This window comes from Gavialis gangeticus, unplaced genomic scaffold, assembly GCF_001723915.1.
Source record: "Gavialis gangeticus isolate Ggan-Ray unplaced genomic scaffold, GavGan_comp1, whole genome shotgun sequence".
Taxonomy (NCBI): Eukaryota; Metazoa; Chordata; order Crocodylia; family Gavialidae; genus Gavialis; species Gavialis gangeticus.
Genome location: NW_017729034.1, coordinates 15,403,412 through 15,414,784, shown reverse-complemented (window position 1 = coordinate 15,414,784; position 11,373 = coordinate 15,403,412). Strand labels below are relative to the sequence as shown.

At 46.3% G+C, this 11,373-nt stretch overlaps 1 long non-coding RNA gene and 1 pseudogene across 2 annotated transcripts; one reads left to right on the top strand and one right to left on the bottom strand.

Annotated features, from left to right (window-relative positions):
* The first annotated feature begins 3,136 nt into the window (after positions 1 to 3,136).
* LOC109304297 lies at positions 3,137 to 6,812 on the top strand. Of its 2 annotated transcripts, XR_002099339.1 has the most exons (4): positions 3,139 to 3,213; positions 5,547 to 5,671; positions 6,250 to 6,491; positions 6,684 to 6,812. It is a non-coding gene; the product is annotated as an uncharacterized LOC109304297 (long non-coding RNA). The 2 variants fall into 2 exon arrangements; XR_002099340.1 differs by lacking the exon at positions 5,547 to 5,671 and having other exon boundaries at positions 3,137 to 3,213; positions 6,684 to 6,810.
* Positions 3,183 to 11,191, bottom strand: LOC109304295 (annotated as a pseudogene).
* Positions 11,192 to 11,373: the final 182 nt, after the last annotated feature.

Here is an 11,373-nt window from a genome sequence, read left to right as displayed (position 1 = left end):
GAGTTTCCCTGCTGCCTACAAGGTGAGAGTGATGCAATGGACTAAGAGACTGACACAACGTGGAGGATGTTCATTACAGCATTCCTGTTACCTTTTTGGTTTGGAGCCGCAAGGTAGAAAGCTTCCCTCGTGTTGTGTTTGGGGCTTGCATGACAGACACTATAGAATGAGTTCCCGCTACAGCTTGTCAGGCCAAGTCTTACTTACAAACTTGCTGTAAGATGTGTGTGCCCTGGAAAATTCAGGCCATTACTTTTCTCACGGTTTAGGATATTAGTTTACCAAGAAGTCCTCAGGGATTATTCTTCAAAACCTTGTCTCTTGGACTTGTCCAGAAGGTTGTCTCTCGGTGCCTCGCTGCACTTCCAAAGAGGAGGGAGCGTTCTTCAAGTACTGAGATGGATGAACTGGTTAACTGTATGGCAGACCCAATTATGTGGCAGAGCATGTAATGTGACAGCCGTTCCCAGAAAGGCTGCTGCGGATCATTGGAGTCCATGGAATCCTTTTTTTACTTCATATTTGGGATCAGCTGCTGAGTGGCCAGAATTATGGACATGATGCTTCTGGATTTTGTCGGACACTGGGGGACAATGGACCTTCCTCAGTAAGGAAGAATGGACTTGTTCTGAGTGTCCCTTTTAGTTTTTAATGCAGTACTACTTTTACGTTATTTATGGCAGAGCTGCCATCTGGCCTGTTCTCAGGCACGGCCTGCCTCACTTCAAGATTTAGCTCAAACACTTTGTGCAGTTATTCTGTTGACAATCAGATGATCAGGAAAATTAAATGTCTGTGAGAAACTCACCAGCTGCACCACAGAAGACAAGGATCAGAAGGAACTTCATGGTATGTCTGCAGGTAACACTGACTGCTATGAGGAGAGCACATACTGTGGAAATGTCATTCTGCATTATCCTTCTTGGAGAAACTTATCTCTCCACTCCTAGGGTAAGACCAGCTTGCTATTTTCCCAGGTGTTGCATCCAGCTGGGTAAATCTAGTTACCTTATCATATTAGGGAGGTCATGACTGGAAGTGCTTAAGTGACAGAAGCAACCTTTTTTCCTAAATGAAAATATGAAGGCCCACTTCCTAGTTTGACTCCAAAAGAGCTCTCTTTCTCAGCACTTAACATCATTTTCAGATGCTGAAGTCACTGAATGCAATCATATTCCATCTAGGAGAACAGCTGCAAAAGAACTGTTGCCTGGATCCTTTGTGTGTCTTCATTTGGGCCTGAAAAGTTCATAGAATCATAAAAAATTAGGGTTGGAAGGGACCTCAGGAAGTCATCTAGTCCAACCCCTGCTCAAAGGAGCACCATCCCCAACTAGATCATTCCAGCCAGGGCTTTGTCAAGCCTTAAAAACTCCAAGGATTGATATTCCACCACCTGTCTAAGTAGCCTGTTCCAGTGCTTTGCCATCCTCCTAGTGAGAAAGTTTCTTCTAATAGCCAACCGAAACCTCCCTTGCTGCAACCTGAGACCATTTTTCCCTGTTCTGTCATCTGTCACCACTGAGAACAGTTTAGCTCCATCCTCTTTGGAACCAACTTCACGTAGTTAAAGGCTGCTATCAAATACCCGCTCAGTCTTCTCTTTTGCAGATTAAACAAACCCAGTACCCTCAGCCTTTTCTTATAGTTCATGTGCCCTGGCCCTCCAAACCATTTCTGTTGCTCTCTGTTGGAATATCTCCAACTTGTCCACATCTTTTCTGTAGTGGGGGGCCCAAAACTGGACACAGTACTCCAGATGTGGCCTCATCAATACAGAATAGAGACAAATAATTACTTCCCTTGCTCTGCTGGCAACATATGCTGTTAGCCTTCTCAGCAACAAAGGCACACTGTTGACTTATATCCAGCTTATTGTCCACTATAACCCTCAGGTCCTTTTATGCAGAGCTGATGCCAGGCAGTCAGTCCCCAGCCTGTACCAGTGCATGGTACTCTTTTGTCCTAAGTGCAGGATTTTGAACTTGTCCTTGTTGAACCTCATGAGATTTTTTTTGGCCCAATCATCCAGTTTGTCTAGGTCACTCTGAATCCTAGCCTACCTTCCAGCATACCTACTATTCCCCCCAGCTTGGTGTCATCTGCAAACTTGCTGAGGGTGCCCTCCATCCCATCTTCCAAATCATTAATGAAGATATTGAACAAAACTTGACCCAGGACTGATCCCTGGGGCACTCCACTTGATACTGGCTGCCAGCTAGCCATTGACTCACTGATTCCTACGCACTGAATCTGACAATCTGGTCAGCTTTGTATCCACCTTTCAGCCCATTCATCCAACCCATACTTCTTCAGCTTGCTTGCAAATTCTGTAGGTGACTAGATTTGCTTTGCTGAATATGTTCAGATGAGACCCAGAAATGTTATCTAGGATCTACCATCACTTGAGGACCCCTGCAAAACCTGCATAGTGTCTAATAGTTACTGTGAAGGGTTTTGTATGACCAAGGATTGAGGAACTACCCATGTTTCTATCTATCTATCTATCTATCTACCTACTGATTTATGCCTTTTCATGGTGGAATACAATTAAAACTGAGCTGTCAGACCAGCTGTTCTGGATCACTTCTGAGCATCTGTAGATGGTTAAACATAGTCACATTGTGCTAAAACCTGTTTCAACCTTAGACACCTAAGTGGCACTTTCATAGCCATGTAACTGCACCTTTTGGCCCTTTCTCCCATTTTGGATTTTGCAAATGTTCAGGAAGCTGACTCTAGTTGCATAGGTTCCTGATAGAAAGAGGATACAGTACTCCCTTGGACTCTCCTAGGACACTCAGACACTCCTATTTCATGCCAAACAGAAATAGACTCTATCTTCCTCAAAGCTACCAAAATGGCTACAAAGCAGTGTGTAGTTTCATAAAGATGAAATAGGGTTTGGTTCCTAGAACCCCTAACATGAATGAAGAAGTGAGAGAAGGGCTACATAGTGTCCTGCCCATAGGAAGATATGGGAATCGGTGTTTGAAGGAGGTTTTTAGAGGAAAGAGGGGCATGCAGGGAGTCTTTTATATGTGTGCAGGCCTTTTTAGCCAATTACAGCAACAGAATGTATAACTGTTAAGGATACTTTTATTTGCACTGTTCTCTTTACAAAGGTGAATAGATAAGGAGGAAGGGAAGTAGTCCAAGAAAACCAAAGGGAGAAGGATGATTCAGTTATTGGCGATGGTGTCCTCAATCCAGGTAACTTATTTGCAGATCTTGGTGTAGACACCTGGGTAACCCTTCTGAGCACAGTCCATCCCCCAGGACATGATCCCTTGGAGCTCCCCGTTGCACATGGCTGGGCCACCAGTATCACCCTGTGAGGTAGAGACTTGTGGGGGTTACAAGCACATGCTGACTCAGGCAGCTGTACTATGAATCGAAGCCAGGAAGCTTCCCCACCCAGCTCTGAGAGCACCGGGCAAGGAGTCTGCAGGCTCCACCATGTTTGAGTTGGGAAGAGGGTGAGGTAAGAAATACCTCCTCTTTCAGGTGACTGCCCCTACACCCCTTTCTCTCCCCACACTGGAAGTGACTCAATCTACAATTTTGGCTGAAAAGTCCTGTATATCCAATTCCTGCTGATCTGAGACTGGGGAGGACTGAACACCTGGATGTAGTACTCAAAACTCCTCACACCTCAGTCTCTGCTCTCTCAATGCTATTCGTCATGGATTGGAAATGGTCTCCCACAGGTGGGAAGGCTTGCATTCACTCCTGAATCCTGAGATACCTGGCACACTCAGTGGAAACTGAGGGGCTGGAACAGCTTCTTCCCCTCAGTGCAGAGAGTGAAAAAGAGACCCTCACCTGGCAGGAGTCTTTGCCACCTTCCAAGAATCCTATGCGCATCATATTGCTGGTGATTTGCCCTGGGTAAATACTGCTGCACTGGATGTCAGGCAGGATTGGAGCCCACAGGCACTGGAGAAGATCAGGGTAGTTGGCTACCAGGAAAGGGGAGAAAATTAGCTGTCACCATAGTGATTCAGAAGTCCCATTAGTGTAAAATGGTAGATATCTGGCCTAGAGAATCCAACAACATAGAAGGAAGTGAGGGATGTTGGCCTGTCTTTGGGATCCTCACACACTTCTCCTATGATTGCATCAGGAAAAACATGGTTTATTTCAAGGCAGGACTGAGGGGTTTCAACACAAGGATTGTGTGGGCAGGCCAGTCTTGGCATAATATGGATGCTACCAGGTGGGACTGATATGTATGGTTGTCCCATGCCAGAATAATGGGAAGGGACTGTGTGTTATATGGACAGCACACTCATGCTCACAGCCATTGCTAAGGGTGTTTCCTCACTGGGAAATTAAGCATGAGATCCCATCTCCTGGACAGCCTGTAGGCAGAGGGATGGTCGCAACAAAATTGTTCAGTCTGGCTGGGGATGCCAATTTGATCAGCATGATGTCATTGTCCGAGTTGTATTGGTCATGTCGAATGATTTTTTCAGCATTGATGATCTGCTCAGTCTGTTTCTGCATGCTGATGTCATGCTCCCCCAGCCTTACTTGGATTTGGCTGTAAAATCAACAGTGCAACAGAGCAGCAGTTAACCACAGATAAAATGGTGGGGATGTTTCATAGGCAGTGCCATGGAGTTTGCACATGGGGGAGTACAGATATTTGGACTCCACTGCTGAGCTCTAAGGAAGTAGATCTGATGGGGTCGCCTAGCTTGATTCTAGCCTGAGGATTGTGGAGGGAAGCTCAGTGCTGCCTCATTTTCTGGTGATGTGTCCTGCATAATGAGGGTGCTGAAAAATCCCTAACTTGCTACTGCTGCCTTCCCCTCTCCAGAGTCCACTCAGCATCTTCTGTGGCACATGCAACTGGCTAAGCTCACTGGGCCTTTAATACCCCAAGGAATGGTGATTTGCTCCTTGTTCCTTAAGGCTTGGGGAGGAGGAATGAGAGACCAGATTTTGTTGGCAACTCTCACCTGAAATCCATTCTTTGAAACATGGGACCTTGGCCAAAATGAAGCACTATTATGAGTGACCCTGGATACTGGAGTGCAGACGTGGCCTTTCTGTATGGAGTTGGCATGTGCTTGTGTGCAAGTATGTATCTGCATAGATAAAGGGACCAGCTCACTTGCCTCAGAGGAACACAACCACCCCTGGGGAAATCTGGGGTAGGTGTGCAGACAGACACAGGAGTGAGTTTTAACAGGTTACGTTGGGAAATGGAGAGATTGAGAATGAAACCAACTGGAAATCCTGGGGGAACCAAAGGGGGAGGAAACATAACAATTTCACCATGGCCTGTGTTGGGGGACAGTGGATGCAAATGCAGAGAACAACATCTTGGGACCTGCAGTGGTTGGGAATGGAGAAAAGCAGCTAGCTGGCACAGTGCTGGGACCCTGGAAGGGAAAGAGGAGTGGGGATACAGGGCACTGTCGTCTTCTGCATCACCCTCACCACATCCTGCCACAGTGGCATTCTCTGTTGCTCTGGCCCCAGGTCCTGGCCAGGTTCAACTTTAACTTGTGAGTTCCAGCTATTCTCACCTACAGGTGCAAGGGGCTGGATCGAATGTGATCTTCATCACTCACAAATTGTGGCACTGAGCAGCCAACACAACCCACTGTTTGGTGATGACAGCACCTCCACAGAAGTTCCCAGAATTCAAGAACACTTGGTAAGGGACAGAGCCCTTCTGACAGGTGTAGCCTCCCACAATCCTGTCATCATTGTAGTCACCAGGGACGGCAACTGAGGGAAATAGGGAAAGTCAGTGCTAACACCATAGTTCAGAGCACAGTGGCCAGAAAAGCAGCAGCACTCAGTGAAGTACCAGGGACTTGGCAATAACCAAAGGGTTTGTACTTCAGGCAGCCCCTGCACATTTCTGAGGGCTCCCTGGAATTGTCTCTGTTTTGTGTCTTAGGGCACTTGTACACACCGCAATCTTTCTTGCTTACTCTGCCGCAACTGCATTTGTGTTTGCACAAACAAGATTTTCCGCTGCTTTAAAAGTCTTTTCAGCCCGTTAAACTAAAGCTGCTTGGATGTATTTTATTTTGTGGTGCCGCCACCGTGTATGCCACCCTATCTTTGGATTCGTGTTATGCAAACACTAAGCAACTCAAAGACTTGTAACTACTTTCCTTTGCCACCAGGTGGTACTGTGCTATTTCTGTAGTGGCCAGTAGGTGTTGCTGCTAGTTAATTTTTTTTCATCCTGCCCATCCATGCCTCCCTCCCCTGCTCCCACAGCTGACCGCAGGCATCCAGAGCACAGTGTGGGGGCACAGAATAATCAATAAAGAGAAATGGAGTAGCAGCCCATATTGTGAAGTTCTGTGATGGTATTTACTACCCTCTGGCATTTTTGTATCTACCTCCACCAGGGGTACTGTATGTGCTCCACGTGCCCATGTCCCCCCCACCGGTACACCCTGCCCGCTGCGCCCACCACGGTGTTCAGCACTGCCAAGCGCAGCGGCATCACCAGAATGGTAAGTCTGCAACTACTGTTTGGAAAGTGGGCACTGCCTGCCAGATATCCCAGGATATGCAGCATTCCTGGTGATATATAGGTAATATCAGAAATGTCCCATGACCGTGGGAGGGGGGATGGGTCTGCAGGCAGTGTTTGGACTTTTGTTGGTTCAAAACCCCATTCTTCTTGTTTCTTCCCTTCCCCGCAGAACACTTCGGAGATCCGAAATTAAAAATTTTCAGCATTAAGGAAAGCATGAATCAACACCACCCATTAGAAGCAACTTGTTTTCGTTAAATAGGACTTTTTGTACCTTTTTCTATTTTTCTATTAATTTAACAAATTTTGAAATTTTCTTTAATTAACTTTTTATCTATAATTTTTTTTTTTAAATAATGCCTTTTATGATAGAAAAATATTGTAATTGCATCTCATTTTTCAAATAAAGATTTGAAAGTGTGTCAGTTGTGTGGCATATTTTCTTTCAAAGGCAGATTGGCAGTCTGTGCGGTTCGGGGGTAGGTGACGTGGATTGGGAGATGTGATGACCATGCCTGCCTATCTCAGTGTGGGGATCCTTTGCTTGTGTGGGTTTATCTCAGTGATGGCTTTACTAGAAAGAGTTGCAGGGTGGACTGTTATGGGAGGTCAAATGCTTGTTTTATCCCCAATCCCAACGCACAGCATTCCTGGCAAGCCGATGGCACAGCAACTTTTTTTGAGAGGCAAACCCCCCCCACACACAGAATACCCCATCCCAAGCCCAACAGGCCAGCTGCAGTACTGGGGCAGGCATGAGAGAGCCTTCTTTAACATTTGAAAGCATGCAATTAGCAACTCTTCCAAGCCTAATGCTTGGGTACGGTGGGTCAGCTGTGTGCACATATGTGGGTCAGCTGTGTGCACATATTCAAGATAGTTTCACAAAAGACAGGAGTCACATGAATCATTCTCTTTTGACAATCCTATAATGATTTTTATTTACCCTTTTTTTTTCTTTTCAATACTAAAACCATGACAAAGTTACATTCATATGAATCCAAGCATTCACTGAGAAACCACCCACGTGCCCATGTGGGGCAGAGACAAAAAAATAACACAAAAAATAACATTCACAATTTCAGAACTTAATAGCTAGCATTGACTACTTGCAATATTTCTACTAAGAGCATAAGAGATTATTTTTCTTTGTGTTCTTTGATTTTGTTTGCATTTTTTTGAGTGAGGGAGGAAGTGTAATATTTAGGGCTATGCAAAGCTTCAGTCACTGATTCAATTCGGCAGAAATTCGGTCCGATTTAGTGGCTGAATCTCTGAATCTGAATCAAATCAGAGGGCCTTTTAATTTCTCCAGATCAAATCAGAACCCTCTGAGTCTATCTGGAGAGATTCAAAAAGATTCGGAGATTCGGGCATAGACACAGCTTTAAATGATTTTTTTACATACCTCTAGGCAGAAGGGGCTTGCGATCGCTGCGATGCTGGGGTGCATGGAGTGTCTCAGAGGAGTGCAGGGTGCTCCCCAGTGCGCTTGGCAGCAGATCCGGAAGTGGACCAAAAGCATTTCTGGTCTACTTCCAGGTCCACCGGGGAGTGTGCTGGGGGGCCCCCCTGTGCTCCCCAAGCTCAGTGACTGGTGCCTCCTGGGTCTGGGGGGGCACCCAGGGTCCCCCTGCGGCCAATTGCTGAGCCAGGGATGTGCAGGGGGCACGTGCTCCCCGGCAGAACTGGAAGTGGACTGAAATTACTTCTGGTCCACTTCTGGGTTTACCACTGAGCACGTGGAGGGCCCCCTCCACACTCCTATGGGATGCTCCATGTATCCCAGCATTGCAGCATTCACAAGCCGCACTGCTCCTTCAAGGTATGTAGAAAAAACTTTTAAAGCTGTGTCTATGTCCGAATCACTGATTCCCTGAATCAACATCAAATCTTCAGATTCAGATTCAGCTGAATCAAATCGGGGACACTGATCTGAATCAATGAATCAAATCACTGTCCCTGATCCGGGATGAATCCAAATCCGAATCGAATAGGGCCCACTTTGCATACCCCTAGTAATACTGTATAGTGTTTATAGTTTATGGAACAGTAAAGTTAAAGTGTAGACAAGAGCCACCAGCATATGGTATTGTACACGTATTGTATAGCTACTTTATAGATAATGTAAATAAACAATGCTGTATAGGTTTTGGGGAGAAAAATCCCATTTTTTTCTACATTTTGTCTATTTTCCTATTTTTTAAAATTTTCTTTATTATTTAAATCTTTTTTAAATTATTCCTTTTTTGATTAAAAAAAATGAGAGATTTCATAGATTTCATAGACATTAGGGCTGAAGGGACCTCGGAAGATCATCGAGTCCAGCCCCCCACCCAAAGGGCAGGAAGTCAGCTGGGGTCACAGGATCCCAGCAAGATAAGCATCCAATTTACTCTTGAAGGTGTTCAGAGTAGGTGCTTGAACCGCCGCCGATGGCAGGCTGCTCCAGACCTTGGGAGCTCGGACAGTAAAGAAATTCTTCCTTATGTCCAGCCTGAAACGGTCTTGCAGTAGTTTATAACTGTTCGACCTCATCATCCCTTGGGGTGCTCTGGTGAACCAACATTCCCCCAGATACTGGTGGTCACCCCTGATAAACTTATAAGTGGCCATCAGATCATTTAAGTGCACCACATTTTTGTAAGAAAGATTTGAAATTGTGTCTATATGCATGGCATGTTTTCTTTCATAGGCAGATTGGCATGCATCAGTCCGTGCAGTTTGGGGGTGGGTGGGTTGGGAGACAATGTGATCACCGCGCCCCTGCTGCCTGCCTCAGCATAGGGCTCCTTTGCTTGGGGGCATTTATGGAGTGATGGCATTACTGGAAAGAGTTGGACTGTTATGGGAGGTCCAATTCTTTTTTTACCGCCAATCCCAATATACAGCAATCCTGGCAAGTCTTCTTGCAATCCTGCAGCACCTCTTGGCAAGCAACAGTTGTCCTCCCCGCAACCATCCACTGTAGAACCTGATAGACAGACAAGAAGAAAAAGCAGCAAGTGGCAATACTGGGTCAGGCACGCATGGAAGAGGCTTCCTTAACATTTGAATGACAGCAACTCTTCTGTGTAATGGTTGGCTTTTTTTTTTCCCATCACTTCCAAAACACCCTTCCCCCCCTACCCCATGTGTGGTGCTTTGAGACTGGCAGCGGTTGTGGGAGGGTTCATTACACACCTAGCCATCCTGAATCATGTCCTGTGGGTGGAAGGGTTAAGTATGCCTCTCGTTGGCCAGCTGTAGGGAGGGGTGTTGAGCGGGCAGTGGGCAGGTGAATGGGGACCCAGTGAACTGCCTGCAGCGGGAGCCTGCCTTAGGAGTGTGGCCAGGGAGGAGAGGGGAGGGGGGGTCATATTCCCCCCCAAGCCCAACAACAACCCAGCATTTCAAAAGCATTTCATAACACCCCTCCAAAAGTTGCATGTTGAACTAAACAAATAGATTCACGGTGGAACGTGGGCAGGGAAGGGGAGCAGTGGAATGCAGCCCCATTGCCATATCCCCATGGATGTTCCAAGCTGGCAGCTTGGGAATGCTGGGAAACGTAGTCCTAAAAAGCCAGAAAAGTAAGAGCTTGCCACCACCCACCACCATCAGCTGCAATCACCAACCACCTGGGGTGGCAACACCCACCCGCTACTCTCAACCCTGTACATTTCTGATATCATATGGTAAATTAATGAGGATCAAACACTGTGGCATGTACAAACATCCTTAATGCCCACCAACACAGATGGCTTTTGTCCAGTATTTTTCTGGCTCAGGAAGCAAACAAGATTGGGGCTCAACAGTGTTGCTCCTTTGTTAGGAAAGAGGTGCTAGACGTTCCTGTCAGGCCTTAAATCCTTCAAGTCCCCAAAGAGCTTTACAAATATCAAGTTTATAGTAGCAATGTCACCTAACACTGACATGCTTGCTACCCCCTTCATCATTGGGGAGAGAATAAGAGAAACAGCACACATCAGTTTAGAGAAGGAAAAAAAAGACAATGATTCAGTCCTATTGATACTACCCCCTCAGCTTTTCCCCTTGGCTGTGAAAAGAGGGGGACAGAAGCCGAGTGAAAAGCAGTGCGAGGGTGGGGGTTCTCATTTTCTCTGCCTGCCCAGAGGGCAACAGACAGGCATGTCTGTTCTCATGGTGACCTCTCACAGCAAGAGTTGGTACTGGGGTTTTTTTTGACCCTCAGATACACAAGTTACTCTGCATAGATGAGTGAATCCTGGGTTGCACTCAGTGGGGCACAGACAGGTGTTTTGGGTCTTTTTCCTATGCTGCCAGGAACTTATGTACTCAGATCCAATGCACCATGAGAGGGCCTCCAAGTTGAGTTCTGCCAGAGCCTAATTTGGGAAAATGGACACAGAATGAGTACTAGGATGGTTTCTTCTGAACGTTTGCCCTGTCTCTGTCCTGACTGTGCTGCTCCTGGGTCTTGGCTTGATGTTCTGTCTCAATAAATATAAGCAGAGAGAGTGACCAACCAGAAAGAGGCAAGAAATTGCAGGAAGAGGCAGAAATAGAGACAGAAAGGAGCCTAGAATTACAGAAAGCCACAGTTTAAAACTTAGTCCTGCTGAGCACTGAGGACAAGTAGGATCTGGAGGGTAAAATGGGTTTGGGAAACTCATCGGCTGCTCCCAGTAAGTTGAGAAACAGGAGGAACTTCATGTTCCAGTAGCACTGTCTGATGTGAGAACATGTCCTGTCAGACCAACCTGGTGGCCTTTTACGACCAGGTCACTAAATCATTGGATGCAGGGGTGGCAGTGGATATAGTTTTCCTAGACTTCAGGAAGGCTTTTGATACTGTCTCTCACCCCATTCTCATTAGGAAGCTGGGGGACTGTGGC